Source organism: Aotus nancymaae, unplaced genomic scaffold, assembly GCF_030222135.1.
Source record: "Aotus nancymaae isolate 86718 unplaced genomic scaffold, 86718_ANA_hifiasm-v0.15.2.pri h1tg000011l, whole genome shotgun sequence".
Taxonomy (NCBI): Eukaryota; Metazoa; Chordata; class Mammalia; order Primates; family Aotidae; genus Aotus; species Aotus nancymaae.
In genome coordinates this window covers 80,160,441-80,176,558 of record NW_026988422.1, presented here as the reverse complement: position 1 = coordinate 80,176,558, position 16,118 = coordinate 80,160,441, and the positions used below count along the sequence as shown (strand labels likewise).

Genomic DNA, 16,118 nt, shown 5'->3' with positions numbered 1-16,118 from the left:
ATTCTGCCTATATGCAAAAGAAAGTAAGGTGAAAATCAGTCAGCACTGGGCAGCGTTAAGAGCACTGGACTGACTTTACATCCTTTTACACAATTCACAGCAACTGTGATATTGTATTACCATTAGTTGTGTATATATCAATCTCTTCTGACATAATTTGTGAGGGCCTCCAAATCAGGGACCTTGTCTCACCCTGGTATCCCTTTAGTCTAACATACCTGCCATGTGATGTAAAAGGAACTGATATATCTTAAGAATGGGCTGAATTAAAGTCAAGGTCCAGGTCTACCTCTTGTGAACTTAAGACCCAACATCTGCAGGTCTTTTTTCCTTATCGGTAAAATGAAAGGCTTGGATTAAAGTCAAAGCCAGGTATTTTACCTACTGGTTTGTAGGGAAAGGAACAGAGTTCATTTTATTAATATAACCAGTATGAACCACAAATAATCTATTCCAATAACCATGAGATGTACATTTTCCAGTCTAAGATAATCCACAGTATGTATGCTGCCAATGGAACCTGTTGCCAAGAGAATGTAAAAGGGTTTGAAAACCTTCTTAATCCTCCTGCTTAATACAGAATGAACAGTCTCTGAACAAAATGGAAGAAAGAGAAAAAACATTTTGAGTTAAAAATAAATAAGAGTGAACATTAAAAGGTTAATGAACTCAGAAAGACAACTAAGCCAATTTAAAAATGGGTGAAGGATTTGGACAAACATTTCTACAAAACAGATAAACAAATATCTAATAAGCAAACAAAAAGATATTCAGAATCATTAGCTTTTAGGGAAATAAAAATCAAAACCACAATGAGATACCACTTCTTACCCACTAGGATGGATATAAACAGAAAGACAATAACAAGTTTTGGTAGGATCTGGAGAGATCTGAATCCTCACATGTTGTTAGTAAGAATATAAAACAGTACAGTCACTTTGGGAAAGTTTGATTGTCTCTGAAAAACTTAAAAATTACCTAGGTATACTCAGGAGAAATGAAAACATATATTCACACAACAGCTTATACATATATGTCCATTACCAGTGTTATTCATAATAGTCAAAAAGTAAAAGCAACCCAAAAGTCCTTCAACTGATAAATGGATAAATCCAATTCGGTGCATCTATACAATGAAATATTAATCAGCAATAAAAAGAAATAAAGTATTATTGCATGTACAACAAGGATGAACCCTGAACGCACATTAAGATACCAGTCACGAAAGACCACATACTGTAAGATCCCAACTATGTAAAACTTCCAGAATTGATAAATTTATAGATAAAACTATTTGTGGTTTCTTAGGAACAGGGTAGGGAATGAAGAGTGACTGTTAATGGGTAGGGGGTTTCTTTTAGCACTGATGAAAGCATTCTAAAATTAGAGTATGGTGATGGTTACAGTCCTGTGCATACACTGAAAACTACTGAATTACACCTTTTAATGAGTGAATTGTATGGTATGTAAATTATGTCTCACTAAAGCTGTTTGCTTTTTAAAGAAAGGGTTAATGGGAGGAAAAACCTGATAGCAAGGATAACAAAGAACAGTAGCTTTGTTCTCTGTTAGAAACTAAACCAAATCTTTTGAAAGAAGGGTAAAAAAGCACCTCAAAGCAGGCCATTAGGAACATAAAGAAACCAGCAAATGATATATTTTCTATTCTGTCATCCAGGACGGTTCCTAACTCACTCTTCTTAGAGACACAAACATATTATGTAAACCTGATATAGTAATTTGGAACGTATGCCACTTTACAAGATGGAAGAGAGAATTTGCCAAGACTACAACTCACTGATCTTGAATGACTTCTACTGATTCATGAAACTCTGCTGATTATGTGATTCTTAAAAGTTCACGTACAAAACTGAAGAAAGGGACAAGTAAGACGAATAGTATGTGCATATGACTTTCAAAAATGGAATCTGCTCCTTTCTGTAGGAGATAGCTAAATTGTTTTTTAAATGGAATTGGTGTCCTGCGCCATGACTTACTAAAGAAAGCATCATGAGCATCTAGCAAGGGACAGATTTTACTAATAAGATCAGAGGCTGGGCATGGGAGCTCACACCTATAATCCCAGCCCTTTCAGAGGCCAAGGCAGGCGGATCACTTGAGGTCAGTCTGGCCAACATAGTGAGACCCCGTCTCTACTAAAAATACAAAAAATTATCCAGGCATGGTGGCATGCACCCGTAATCCCAGCTACTTGGGAGGCTAAGGTAGAGAATTGCTAGAACCCAGGAGGCGGAGGTTGCAGTGAGCTGAGACAGCACCACTGCACTCCAGCCTGGGCAACAGAGTGGGACTCCATTTCAAAAAATAAAAATAAAATAAAAATCAGAAGAACAGGTGATCTTGGACTTGCCAATGTGATCAATAAAACTGTCTTTCATCAGCAGCTTAGATAAGTTGTAGATGGCAGTTCGAACTGGGGACAATACAAAGCTGGGAGATGTTAAGAAAATTTTAGATAACAAAATTCAAATATAAAAAGATTCTAACAAGCCTCAATACAACCACAAAACTAGGTAAATCCAGCAAACCACAATCAGAACGAAAATCAGAAAACATTCCATTCAAATCCTTCATTTCACAAATGAAGCTGAGTCAAGAGGGATTTAAGAATATGCCCAAGTGCAGAAGGCTCATTCAAGGTAACCTAAGGTGGAGAATACTGGAATCCTAACTCCCAGGCTTGTGTCCACCTGACCCAATGCCACCTGCTACTACTTGTATGGATAACCATACAAAAAAAGAAAAAGAAGCCTTGACTCCTACCTCACAACACACAAACAAATTCTTGGGAACTCTGACCTAAATCTGAAAGGCAAAATACTAAAGCTTCTAGAAGATAACATAAGAGAATAGCTTCATCAACCTGGAATAACAGAGTAACAAAAACTTTTTAAATAAAACACCAAAAAAACACTTTCCTTAAAGGAAAAGATGGATAATTGGAATTGATTAAAATTTAGAATTTCAATTCATCAAAAACACATTACAAGAGCGAAATGACAAGCCATAAGACAGGAAGAGATTTTTATAATTCACATAGTCAACAAAGGATTCATATCCAGAATATCTCAAAAACTCCAACATTTCAATAAGAAAAAAGACAATCCAATTTGTTTAAAACGGACAAAAGACTTCAGCAGGAACTTTATAACAGAGGGTATCCAAATGGCCAACAAGCATATGAAGAAGTGCTCAAATACTATTCTTATTACTGTCCTTAGAGAAGTGCCAATGAAAAAGTACACTAAGATCTTCTATACAACCACTAGTGATTAATTGTTTGTAATAATTAACTTACAATATCAAGTAGAAGCAACGCTGCAGAGTAATTGGAACTTTCATATGTTGGTAAAAGTATAAACAAGTACAACAAGGATGAGAAACAGTCTGGCGGTGTCTACTAAAGCTAGATACGTGGCCAGCACGGTGGCTCACACCTGTAATCCCAGCACTTGGGGAGGCCAAATCGGGTGGATCACTTGAAGTCAGGAGTTGGACACCAGTCTGGCCAACATGGAGAAACCTCATCTCTACTAAAAATAAAAAAATTAGCCAGGCGTGGTGGCAGGTGCCTGTAATCCCAGCTACTCATAAGGCTGAAGCAGGAGAATCACTTGAACCTGGGAGGCAGAGGTTGCTACGAGTCAATATCATGCCACTGCACTCCAGCCAGGGTGACAAAGCGAGACTTTATCTCAAAAATAAATAAATAAATAAAATAAAGCAAGACGCACATACATTTTGACCAAGAATTCTTCTCCTACATATATACTCAACCAAAATGAATATGCAGGTATACCAAAAGATACACACACATATGTATATATATATGATTATAGCAACATTGTTCATAATTGCCTCAAAACAGAAACTATTCAAATATGAATGAATTCTGGTATGTAATTTGTGGTAGTTTTAAAAAATGGCCATAAATTCTTTGACACACCTCTCATAAAGACATGAGGTCTATGTTCCATTCCCTTCAATCCAGGCAGGCTGTGTCTCTGTCAACCAATAGAGTAATGGTGGAGGTGAGATTATATGACTTCTGAAGATAAGCCACTCTCAGGAAGCTTCCTCTGGACACTCAGCCAACATGCTGTGAAAAACCAAAACCTCCTGGTCCCACATGTTGGTGCTTCAGTCAATAATATCAGATGATCCTAGCCTTCTAGATGTTCCAGTCAAGGTACCATACACATGAGTGAAGAAGCCTCTAAATGATTCCAGACCCCAACCATTGCAGAGCAGTGACAAGCCATACCCACCAAATTCCCAACCCACAGAATCCATAAGCATAATAAAATGATTGTTATTTTAAACCACTAAGTTTTGGAGTGGTGTGTTATAGAATAACCAATAATCAAAACTAGTGTGTAATGCAGGGAAAGATAACCACAACTATACTGCTAAGTTTAAAAATAACAAACTACGTGCTCGCTTCGGCAGCACATATACTAAAAAAAAATAACAAACTACATGCAACAACATGAATGAATCTCAAACACAACGAGTAAAAGAAGTCAGGCAAAAAAAAAAAGTCCAGAGGGCATTATTCCGTTTACATATGAGTTCAAAACCAGGTAAAACTACAGTTATACAAGTCAGAATCGTGGTTACCTTGGGTGGGAGTAATTACTGTCTTCAAGATATCCCCACATAGTAGGATTCTGGAGTGCTAGAAAATGACTATCTTGATCTGGGTAGTGGTGATTACAGAGTGTTCACTTTGTAAAACTTTTAAAAATCATTAAGCTTGATGCTTAAGATTTGTGAACCTTTTTTGTTACACTTCAGAAAAACCTTTTTAATCAGTAGAACTTGGTAACCCAACAGAGGCAAGGGTATGAGGGAGAAATAAAGGATGACTTCCAAGTCTTCAGGCATGATTGAATAGACAGTACCCTAAACTGAACAATTAAACCATGGGCAAACAAAAGCAGGGGCAGAAAGCAGGGACCGTGTCCTAGTCATTTTTGATTCAAGTATCACCTCAGTACTTAACAGAGTCGCTCCAGCTTTACAAGATACTACTCTAATTTTCATCCTAACTTTTTGACCACCACTTCTTGGTCTCCTTTGTTACCTCCTTTCTGCCTAGCTGCCTCTTAATATTAGTATTACACAGGCTTCCACACTCAATCTCTTTTCAAACATACACGCACGCATGCAAGCACCCACGCACAGAGAGAGACTGCTCTTGTATTTCCAATCTCAGTGCACAGCATCATCACATAAATGTTCTTTTAAGCTAGAAACTTCCAATTGAACCAAGAATTAGGATTCCAAAATATATTTAAAAGTTGCAGTTAGCTAAATTCAATAAAAAGACATTTAATGAGATAAACATAAGCTCCCATGGTTGGACCCCAAAACTAATGATTACAAACAGAATGAAAAGACATAGCTTAGATCAATGCAGGGATTTTATTTAACTTTATGTTCACTATACGATGTGGTTACAAAAGATATAGCTAATATCAATAAAAATATAGTATGTATTAGAAGGAAGGTGATAGTCTTCCCTCAACTCACAGAAGAAACTGTTATATCTAGAACAAGAGATACAACTCTATTTCCCACATATCAAGCCATGTCTGGAGCACTGCATTCAATTCAACGCACCACAGTTTAAAATGAATTTTTTTAAAAAAGAGGAAAGCCACCAATGTGGTAAACTGACATGAAACCATGCCATGTAAGGAATAGCTAATTAACTGGAGATGTTTCAAATCAAAAAGGCTAAGAATACTTGATGACTATTTTCACATATTTGAAAGGATGTTACATAGAAGAGGGATTCAGCCTGTTCTACATTTCTCCAAAAGCAGAATTGAGTAGAAGAAATAAATAGACTTTCACTCAGTGTAAGGGAACTTTCTAATGGTCAAAGCTTTAACAAAAATAGGACAGGCTGTCTCTAGAGCAGTGGTTCTCAACCAGAGATGATTCTGTCTCCATAGCCGGAGGAGATTTTAAGATACCTAAAATCACCAGATTCTGTGATGATGTCACAAGAGTGGTGGGCCAGGAATGGTGGCTTGTCATTCCAGCTACTCAGGAGGCTGAGGCAGAAGGATCACCTGCACCCAAGAAATCTAGGTGGCACCACTGCACTCCAGCCTGGTTGTCAGAGGGAGACTATGTCTCTTTTTAAAAAAAAAAAGGAATGATGGGAAGTGAGAGTGAGTTGAAAAAAATTTTCTGTTTCAGATACCTCTCCAGAGAAAAATATCTTCAGATACAGCAAAGTTAAAATGATGATGATGACAAACATTTATTGAACACTTATTGTGGGCCAGACATTATACCAAATGATTCATGCATACATTTTGCAGTTAATTCTCTCAACAACTCTATGATAGGTATTCTTTTATCTTGATTTGACGCTAAATTGAATTGCTCTTACAGCAGTCAATATTTGAACTAGATCTACCTGATCCAATTTTATATGTTACTGTCCAAATCATAAACATCAAATGACTTTCAAAGCTTTCACATTCTGGAAAAGAAATGAACAAGCACATATTCCACAAGTATCAGGACACTGTCTGAACAGGTCTGTACTCACTGTAAACCTAACTGGCTAGAAGAAAGAGGAAAGGATTATTTGAAGTAGTCCTGTGATGAAGAGGAGAACAATTATCCTGATTGTCCCCAATTGCCTACTTCTGTAAGAGCCAAGAAGCTCTTATATACTCATGGAAGCTAGGATTAATGATGACATCCCTTTATCGATAGGCGTGAAAGCTCAGGATGGACAGACGTTTGAACATCCCCGACTGGGAATCCTGCCCTTAACAAATACACTAGATGCAGATACATGGTTTCTTGGCTGCCTATACTCACGCCCATCTGTCAGGATGGCAGTATGCCTGCTCACATGTTGGTCAAACTGTCACTAGGGCATAGGTGCCAAGCAATGATAGTTTTAAATGGGCAGCTTGCATAGCACTATAAGAGCTTGCTCTTCTGCAGAAAAAAAAAAAATTCTGTGATAATACTGAAGGGCTGCAATCACAAGTAAAATATTCTTGGTCAATCTCAACATTTTAGTGGAAAAAAGATCTAGAGAAGTAGAAAAGAATCAGAATAAGGAAGTTAAATCAAACAGAAAAGGTACTTTAAAAACATGTGAGCTGTTGCATGAAAGCTTTTAACACTGCCCTTCTTTCATTAACACGTGTCAGTGGTAACCCCTTACACTGTAAAATCCTTGGCTCAACAAGTCATCGCTGATTTTTTTCTTAATGGGATGACACATTTTTCCATGTTCTAAATAAGAGCAGAAATGCACTGATTTCTAGTAGTTTGACACTACACAGGTTCTATTTATTGACTGATTATTTTTAAAATGACTTAAGTCTAATCTATATCCATGATAATCTTTTAAATGCACAAAAGAAAGCAGACACCAAATGAGATCCCCACAGATGAATGGCGGGGGAGGGGAAGGGCATAATTTGCATAGAGAAAGAAACCAAGAATTGAAGTAGGCGCTAACAAAATGGAAAGTGAGTATTTTCAATCATGAATTTAATAGGACTCAAGGGCAAAAACATAGCTCTGTTATCCTTCACATCCCCCTGACTATAAGCAATTTCCTATACTACATCTAGGTTTCTAGTCTATCCTTTAATATTTCACATGAAATACCTAACGCCTTTACTCTCTGGAATTCTTCCCTAAGACCAAAATCTTAAAGCTGCAATTTGAGTCATTTGTTCTTATGCAGTCCTCAGTGATTTTGAAGAACAGCTGGCCATCATCATTCTCTGTATAGTTCTTCACATACAAGTATCAGGACATACTGATTAAATAATTCCTGAGTCTCCTCTTTGCCATGATAAATAAACCTGATTCCATTAACTTTTCCTCATTGGACCGATTTATGCACTCTTTATGTTTTTATGATTTTACTTGCTCAACTCTTGGACTCTTTTCAGGCCTGATAAGAAATGTCACCCACATCAACAATAAGCCAATGGAAACTACTCTTCTTCCCACATGTACAACTTAATAATATTAGCATAAATATCCAACAGTTTGGAAGTCCAGCAGAGTTCTCAGTATCTATCACTGAAGACAGTAGCAAAAGTTTGAAATCTACCATTGCCTTCCTGAAAATACTAGGAATTTAGAACATTATACATTCTGAAGTAACACCACCTTTTTAGCTTTCTGGCAGATATTTGTAACACAAAGTGGTAAGTCAAGGGTCATGATTATATCCCATTCTTCCTACCAACTTATCACTGCCACACATTGTCCTACAACAACTTCTCTTAAATACCATTTTTATCATACCATTTTCCCACTTAAAAACATACAGTACCTTCCTAATGGCCAGTGAACCTGACTACAAATGCTTCAATCTAGTCAGAAGTTTCTATACTCTTTTTCTCTTTCATGAACCAATGATGCTTCCTTTACTACTCTACTCCCCTTCACCTGCATGACTCCCGAAAACAGCCAGTTCTTATTTTCTCTAGAACAGATCTTTGCCCATGTTATTCTCTAAAATGTTTTCCCACTTTTTCCAGATTCCAGCCATGTTATAACTTCAATAAACCTGTATTTATTAATACTTAATTGCTCATTCATTTCTTCCTGTCTTTGTTTCGATACCCAATTTAAAGTATACAGCCAACTGATTTTTGATTTTTAAAACTTACTCAATGGAGAAAGGGTAGACTTTTCAACAAATGGTTTTCGAACAACTGGACATGCATAGACAAAAGGAAAAGAAAAATGTACCAAGATCTAAATCTCACGTCCTGTGCAAAAATGAAATCAAAAAGGATAACGAATATAAATGTAAAACATGTAACTGTAAAACACTTAGGAGAAAAAATGAGAACACCCTCCTGACGTAGAGTTAGGCACAGAGTTCTAAGACAGGCACTAAAAACACAGTTCATATATTGAGAAGTTAGACTTCATCAAAATTTAAAACTATTTTGCTGCTAAAGACAGTGTAAGAGAATGAAAAGACAAGACAGAGACTGAGAGAATGTATTTATGAATCATATATTTGGCAAAGGATTTGTATCCACAATATATAAAGAATTCTCTAAAATCAGTAAGAAAACAATCCAATCACAAAATGGGTAAAAGGCTTAAACAGACAAATCACCAAAAAAGATATGAATGGCAAATAGGCACATGAAATCATCAGTCATTAGGGAAATGTAAATTAAAGCTATGATGAGATATCACTACACACAAAAAATATCAACATCAAATGGTAGTGAGGATGTGGAGAAACTATCTCTTATATACAGTAGCCCCCCTTCATCTGTGGGGGATACATTCCAAAGCCCTCAGTGGATAACGGAAACTGTGGCGAATCAAACCCTACATAAATGCTTTTTTCTATACATACATTAGACATACATATGATAAAGTTTAATTTATAAATTAGAGACAGTAAGAGATTAACAACAATACTAAAATAGAATAATTATAACAATATGCCATCATCACTAGTCTTGCATTTGGGGGTCATTACTAAGTAAAATAAGTGTTTCTCAAACACAAGCACTGAGATACCACATAGTCAATCTGATAACCAAAAGTGACTAACTAGCTGGTAGGTAGTGTACACAGTGTGGATACACTGGACAAAGGGATGATTCACATCCCACATAGGACAAAATAAGAAGGCTCAAGATTTCATCACTATACGACCCAACAGTTGCACTTCTAGGCATTTATTCTAGAACAATTAAAACTTACAGTCACACAAAAACTTGTACATGAATGTTCATAGTAGCTTTATCTGCAACCACCAAAAACCAGAAACAACCCACATGGCCTTCCATGTGTAAATGGTTAAATAAAATGTGATACAGCCATACAACGGACAAGCACTGTACAATTATCCAAAGTAGGAAAGTGACACTAATACAGTATTCATCATTAAACTACTTGTTGAAATGTCAGCTTTTACATTATTTTGTGTGTATAATTCTAGGACACTGTGTCATGTGTACAGATTCATGTAGCCATCACCACGAACAAGACACTGAACTGTTATATTATCTCAAAGAAACTCAGCCTTAACCCCAGCAAAACTGGTCTGCTCTCCATTTCTATAATTTTGTCATTTTGAGAATGCTATATAAATGAAATCATACAACCTCTGAGACTGGTTTTTTTCACTCAATACAATACCCTTAAACTCCATCCCAGTTGCTGCATGTACCAACAGTTTGTTTCTTTTTTTGATGATGGTGTTCTATTGCATGACTACCACATTTTATTTAACCATTCACTCACTGAAGGACATGTGTGTTGTTTCTGGTTTTTAGCTATCATAAATGAGGCTGCTACAAGCATTCATGTGCAGGTTGTGTTGTGAACATAAGTCTTTATTTCTCTAGGATAAAGGCCCAAGAGTATAATTGCTGGGTTGTATGTCAAGTGTTATGTTTAACTTTTCAAGAAATTGCCAAACTAATTTCCAGAGTGGTTATATCATTTTACATTCCCACCAGCAACATATGAAAGATAAATTTTAGAGTCACCATTTCTAAAGTATTTTCTACAAGTCTGAAGAAACAAGATTAAACTTCTTAAATGTTATAATCTGAGCTTTTTTTAAAAATTAATTTTAAAACTTTTTCCTGATTCCCAAATAGATTTCTTTGTCTTATTAGCTCTAAGAAAGAAATGTATACAGCTGACCCTTGAACATGAGTGTAAACTGTACAGGTCCACTTATACACAGATTTTCTCCTGCCTCTGCCACCCCAAGACAGCAAGACCAACCTCTCCTCTTGCTCTTACTCCTGGGCCTACTCAACACCAAGACAATGAAGATGAAGACCTTTAAGATGGCCCATTTCTGGTTCATGAACAATAAATAAATTTTCTCTTTCTTATAGTTTTCTTAATAACATTTTCTTCTCTCTAGCTTATTGTACTATAAGAATATAGCACATAGTACATATAACATACAAATATGTGTTAATAAATTGTTTATGCTATTAGTAGGACTTCTGGTCAACAGGTTATGAGTAGTTAAGCTTTGGAGAAGTCAAAGCTTATACATGGATTTTCAACTCCGTGGGGGTCAGCACTCCCAACCTGAGTTGTTCAAGGGCACACTGTAATTACATATAATCTCTATGTTGACAGCTGTTGCCAAATTATATGGTAAACTGCAGTAAGATGTGAAAAAAGCAACTCGAAAGACTACAGTAACAGAAACAGTAAAAGTTTCTGTCCCTATGTCTTCCGGACATAGTTCATAAAGACTTAAGGTCTAACAGTTCTTCCTAACAATATTGTGAAATGCAATTACAATGCATTAATACTTAGTGTCATCAAATGATGACTTTTATTTTAGCTGTTACTTGGTAAAAACAATTTAAGAAAAGCAATTAACCTGAACTAAAGCTGTGGTTAGCTATGTCTAACTTCATGGTTTGTTTAATTTTAGATACAAATGACAATTAGATAGATAATGCAGTCTCTTTAGGATTCTTAAAGCAAGTATCTAAGTCTAGAGTAAAAATATTTGCCGACATACAAACAGCTAGACAGACGGTCCTCAAAAAGAAAAGAAAAGAAATATAAGGAAATTATACTGTCCCTGAAACAGTGGAATGGGGCTGCTCTTCTTCCTAATGATTTTCAGTTCTCATGTTTAGTCCCCTGCAGGGCCAATTATATTGTTCCTGATACTGAGTTCCACAAGACACATGTGTCCTTCAATTATCAGTATGTTATTTGCTTTAAAAGTATAACAGAACATTCCTAAATCTCAAATTACTTTGCAATTTAATTATGACTTCATCTAGCATATTTTCCCATTTAATCAGTAAGACTTACCAATAAACATTTTAGTACACACGTTTAATATTCATCTTAAATATCTGCCATTGTGAACAGTATCTACCTTAATTTTCAAATCCTAGAGCACTGGTTCTCATCCTAAGGCGAGAGACCCAGAGAGAGAGAGAAGTAACTGCAAAGAATCATCAAAATCCATGTACTTACCTGAAGACTAAATAAATGATTCACAAACATCTATTTTTCCAAGTTGACAAAGATACTGTGGCTAATAAAATTCTTAATAAATTTCCTGAAGAATGTTAGTAAAAGTACATCAGTTGGTTCTCATTAGTATTTACTGATGAATACTAAAAATCTAACTCCTAATATGGGAGAAGAGCCACAGCTCATACCTCTCTAGATCTAGAAAGCTTTTCTCTTTTAAAGTGTTGCCCATATGACACTCAAAACAAGAGTAGTAGGATGTGCTTGAATTTGAGTGCAAAGATTTAAGACATTGGGAGAGATGGAGCAGGGGTAATTGGGAAAGTGTGTGAAATTACTTCAAAATAGTAACTTCAGAATGCTGGGTGCTTAAATATCAGTCAAGCACCAAAGCAAAAAAAAATTCAAAGGACACAGCCCTCTGCATCTTTATAAAAGAAGAAATATATTCACAGGAATCTCGATCAAAAGAACCAAACTTACCCTACAGTAAAAACACATCTTGGTTAAAGCACCTACCTAAATGCTTTATTAGGGTCCTAACACCCTTTTAAATTCATCTTGAACGTTTATCAAACATTTTCTACATATTAAAATTAATAATGCAGTTTTTCAAATGTGCCCTACACATTTATTGAATTCTTCTGTGCTGGATGCTAAATAAAGTTAAAAAAAAAAAAAAAAAACCTATTTAATTTAAAACAAAGAAAACTTGCTTCAGCAAAATACTACAATAGCAAGAATAGACTTTGCACCTAGCACAATTCCTTGCAAATAGGGGGCACGTGATCTCTGGTGAATAAATGAGTCCATTTCTTCTCACTCTGAAAAATAACCCTGGCAAGCATGTAAAATATCCTACCAGTCTGAAAAATATTCTCCAGTCCTATTCAGTTACCAATCCATTCTCAGAACCCATCAAGAGCAATTTTCATGAAAGCCTCACTCACACGCACAAAGAGGCAGCATTTAATTCCCATTAGGCTCACTGCCTGATCTATGGAGATATAAGCATTTGCACATTTGCATAAATTCAGGAGACATCCTTCATTTGATATAAGGTAAATCTTAAAGCTTTGCTTCATTTCCAAATAAGTTTTATTTTTCAAATCAAAAATATTTTTAAAGTTTTATTTTTCAAATCATAATCCTAATCATAGTACATTATATCTTATTAGGGATGCTTTTAAGAAAAAAAATATAGCTGTCAAAATTAAAATATTGTTTTTTCATTTCTAGACATCTGGGACATTTCACTTATATTATTATTATTTCACATTAGTTCTCAAAGTTTAAAAAAAAAAAGCTGGCCTATTTCCTTTAAGAAATTTAATTTTAGGGTCTGTCAACATTTTGAATGCATTACTGTTATTTTTAAAATATACACTTGCATACTGGAATAAAACTTAGCATAAGCTTTCCATATAACCATTTCCTGGGCACTTACTAACTTACTATATGCCAGGCTCTATGCTTAACACATTACTCCATTATCTCATTTGTTTAACAAATATCCTCTCATAATTTTTGCAGCACTGAGCATAACAAGAAGCCATTGCACTATAAAACTTATATTTGTACTGGGTACCAGAACTAAATTGACAGTAACGCCTCGCACAAGTTTATTGTTATTAAATTCAAGTTGTGTCACTGTATTAACATAGAATCTGATCAGCAATGTTGAGATGTACAGAGAATACCATCTGTGATAGCATCAACAGAAAAAGCTATTAAGTGACTACTTAAGTTACATTCCATTCTATAGGTAACAGATGAACATAATCTTACCTACCCAGAAATTTAATTCCAATCACTACATGCCATTTTGAAGAACATAAACGTAACCTACATAAAGTGACTATATAAAGAACCCTTGCTTCCTTCTGAAAATTCTTTAAAATTCTACATTAAATTCTCCCCCAATGTATCTTGCTCAGCATGTCATAAAGAAAGGTGACTTTTTTATTGTGAACTCTTGAAAATAAATGCTGCCCTTCATTTTTTTTTTTTAACTCTTGAATCAACAGATGGGCAATTCCAGAAAGAAAGCAAGAAAGAAAACAAGAAAGAAAGAAAAAGAAAAGAAAAACACACAATAGTTAATGAGGTTCTTCAACAGTTCCCCAAAACCAACACCCTCCCAAAAGCAAAACTGGTATTTCCAAGTTGTTCCAAGAAAGGGACATAGGGGGAGGGAAGAGTCTACACACACAAAAAAAGGGACTTCAAAGGACGTGAGAAAAATGGGTGGCCTCAACAAGAACCTATGTCTGACTCTGCTACTGTCTGTCAAATTTAATTCAATTACCTAAGTTTTGAGACGAGAACCAAAATACTATTTCGATGGTAGGAAAAACTATGTGTTGCTCCTGAACAGTTGCATCAGAAAAGGACGCCGCCCTGCCAGCTAGGGACAGGACAGAGGAGGAACTGTCAAAAGGGATATGAAAGTCCCTTGCAAAACCCACAAGCGGCTCTACCGCTTTGCACCAGACAGACCCTCAAGTACAAGTTCACAGGGCCTCCCCGCGACGTAACAGGGAACTAGAGGGCGGCCTCGCGGTCCCCAGGCCTGGCTGCTATCCTCAGGGTTCAGGCTCCCTCTCCCATCTCAGGTCTCTCAAGTCAAAGGTCACCTCCTCTGAGATGCCCTCCAGAATCACCTAACCTCAAGGGCCTCGCCCCCATTCCTCTAGCCCGCAACTGCCTGTCCCCTTTCTAAGAAAGCATTTCCGTATCCGCAAAGCATCGCAGCTGCGAGTGTTGTTTCCCTTCTATACAGTGAGCTCCGCGGGGCAGGGGCCTCTTCTGTGCTGTTCACTCGGACCCCCACCTGACAGACACGGCTTCCCAGAGAGGCCAGAGTCGGCGGTGGGAGCCTGGCCACGACACCACGCGCGTTCAGAACGCGGAGCTCTGACAGGGGTCGGCCTGTCCAGTCCAGGCATCCCCAGGGGCGCCGGCGGGGCCTGAACTAGTCAAGGACGGAGCGGACGCCCGCGCAGGCTGAAGCCAAGCGGTGGAACGCGGCCCCGCGGGGCGACCTGGCCGGACAGCGCCTCCCGCACCCCCAGCGGACCCACAGGCCGCCCGGAAGGCCCGGCCCGGCCCCAGCCCCCAACCGCCCGCCTCCGTGCCCCCCGCTTAGCGCGCGAGTCCTCGAGCCGTGTCGCCTGCGGCCTGCCTACCCTAAGCTGCAGACCCGTCGCCTTCCGCACAGTACGAACTTCCCGCCGCTTTCGCCGACTCGCAACCCGGCAGCAGCGCCGGCCCCTTTGCACCCTGAAGTATGGAGCCTTCCCATTGGCTCGGAGGCGCCGGGGAAGGGCGGGGCGAGCGGGAACGCGATGGGGCGGGGAGGAGGCTACGCTAGCCCCGCGCCTCCCCGGGAATGCCGGGAGCTGTGGTCCAGCGCTCCCAAAGCATTCTGGGAGTTGGAGTCTCTTCGCGGCAAAGTGAGATCCCCGTCCTTCTGCTCCCGAGGACTTCTAGGAAATGTGGTTTACAGCCTCTGATTCCGCCCTTCTGATCAAATCCAGTACTGTACTCGTCAGTGCCATAGGATCCGAAATAAATATGCTAGTGTTCGTAATAGCTTGATTTATTAAGTTTGTTGGCAGAGAGCTGGATGTAAAATAAGTTTCCTGTTTCTGTTAGGATTAAATGAAATAATCTAGAGACAGTACTTCAAACTTAGTTGGTGCTCAATAAATAGCAGATAGTATTAGGATTATTCTGCCCACTCATTGACATGTGTGTAAATCCAACCTGGTTTTCGAAGCCTATTTCAAAGCCTATCTCAAGGTCTACCTAACCCTCTGTAGTGTTTCATCTGTAATCAACGTATACCACAGTTTGTTTTGTGTTTATTCTAATCAGCTAAGTCTCTGTCACCCACGAGACTGAAAGCTTCTTGGGCACTGAGTCATTGTTCTAGGTCAAAATCACCGAAGTCACAGGCAGAGGGAGATTAACAATGAAGCCAATGAAGCATTCAGGACCTCACTTGCACAGGTCTCTCAATGAGTTTATGTAGCTTTGGGGGTTTTTTATTTGTCGATTTTAATTTTTCTTTTTTTGTTTGTTTTTGT

At 37.8% G+C, this 16,118-nt stretch overlaps 1 protein-coding gene across 2 annotated transcripts in view; it reads right to left on the bottom strand.

The window, feature by feature from the left end:
- Nucleotides 1–15,304, bottom strand: part of VRK1 (VRK serine/threonine kinase 1) — an 83,878-nt gene extending 68,574 nt beyond the window's left edge. For both annotated transcript variants that reach the window (XM_012471263.2, XM_012471265.2), the window contains exon 1: nucleotides 15,216–15,304. The gene's annotated coding sequence lies outside the window, so the exon portion shown is untranslated. The remainder of the gene's footprint in view (nucleotides 1–15,215) is intronic.
- Nucleotides 15,305–16,118: the final 814 nt, after the last annotated feature.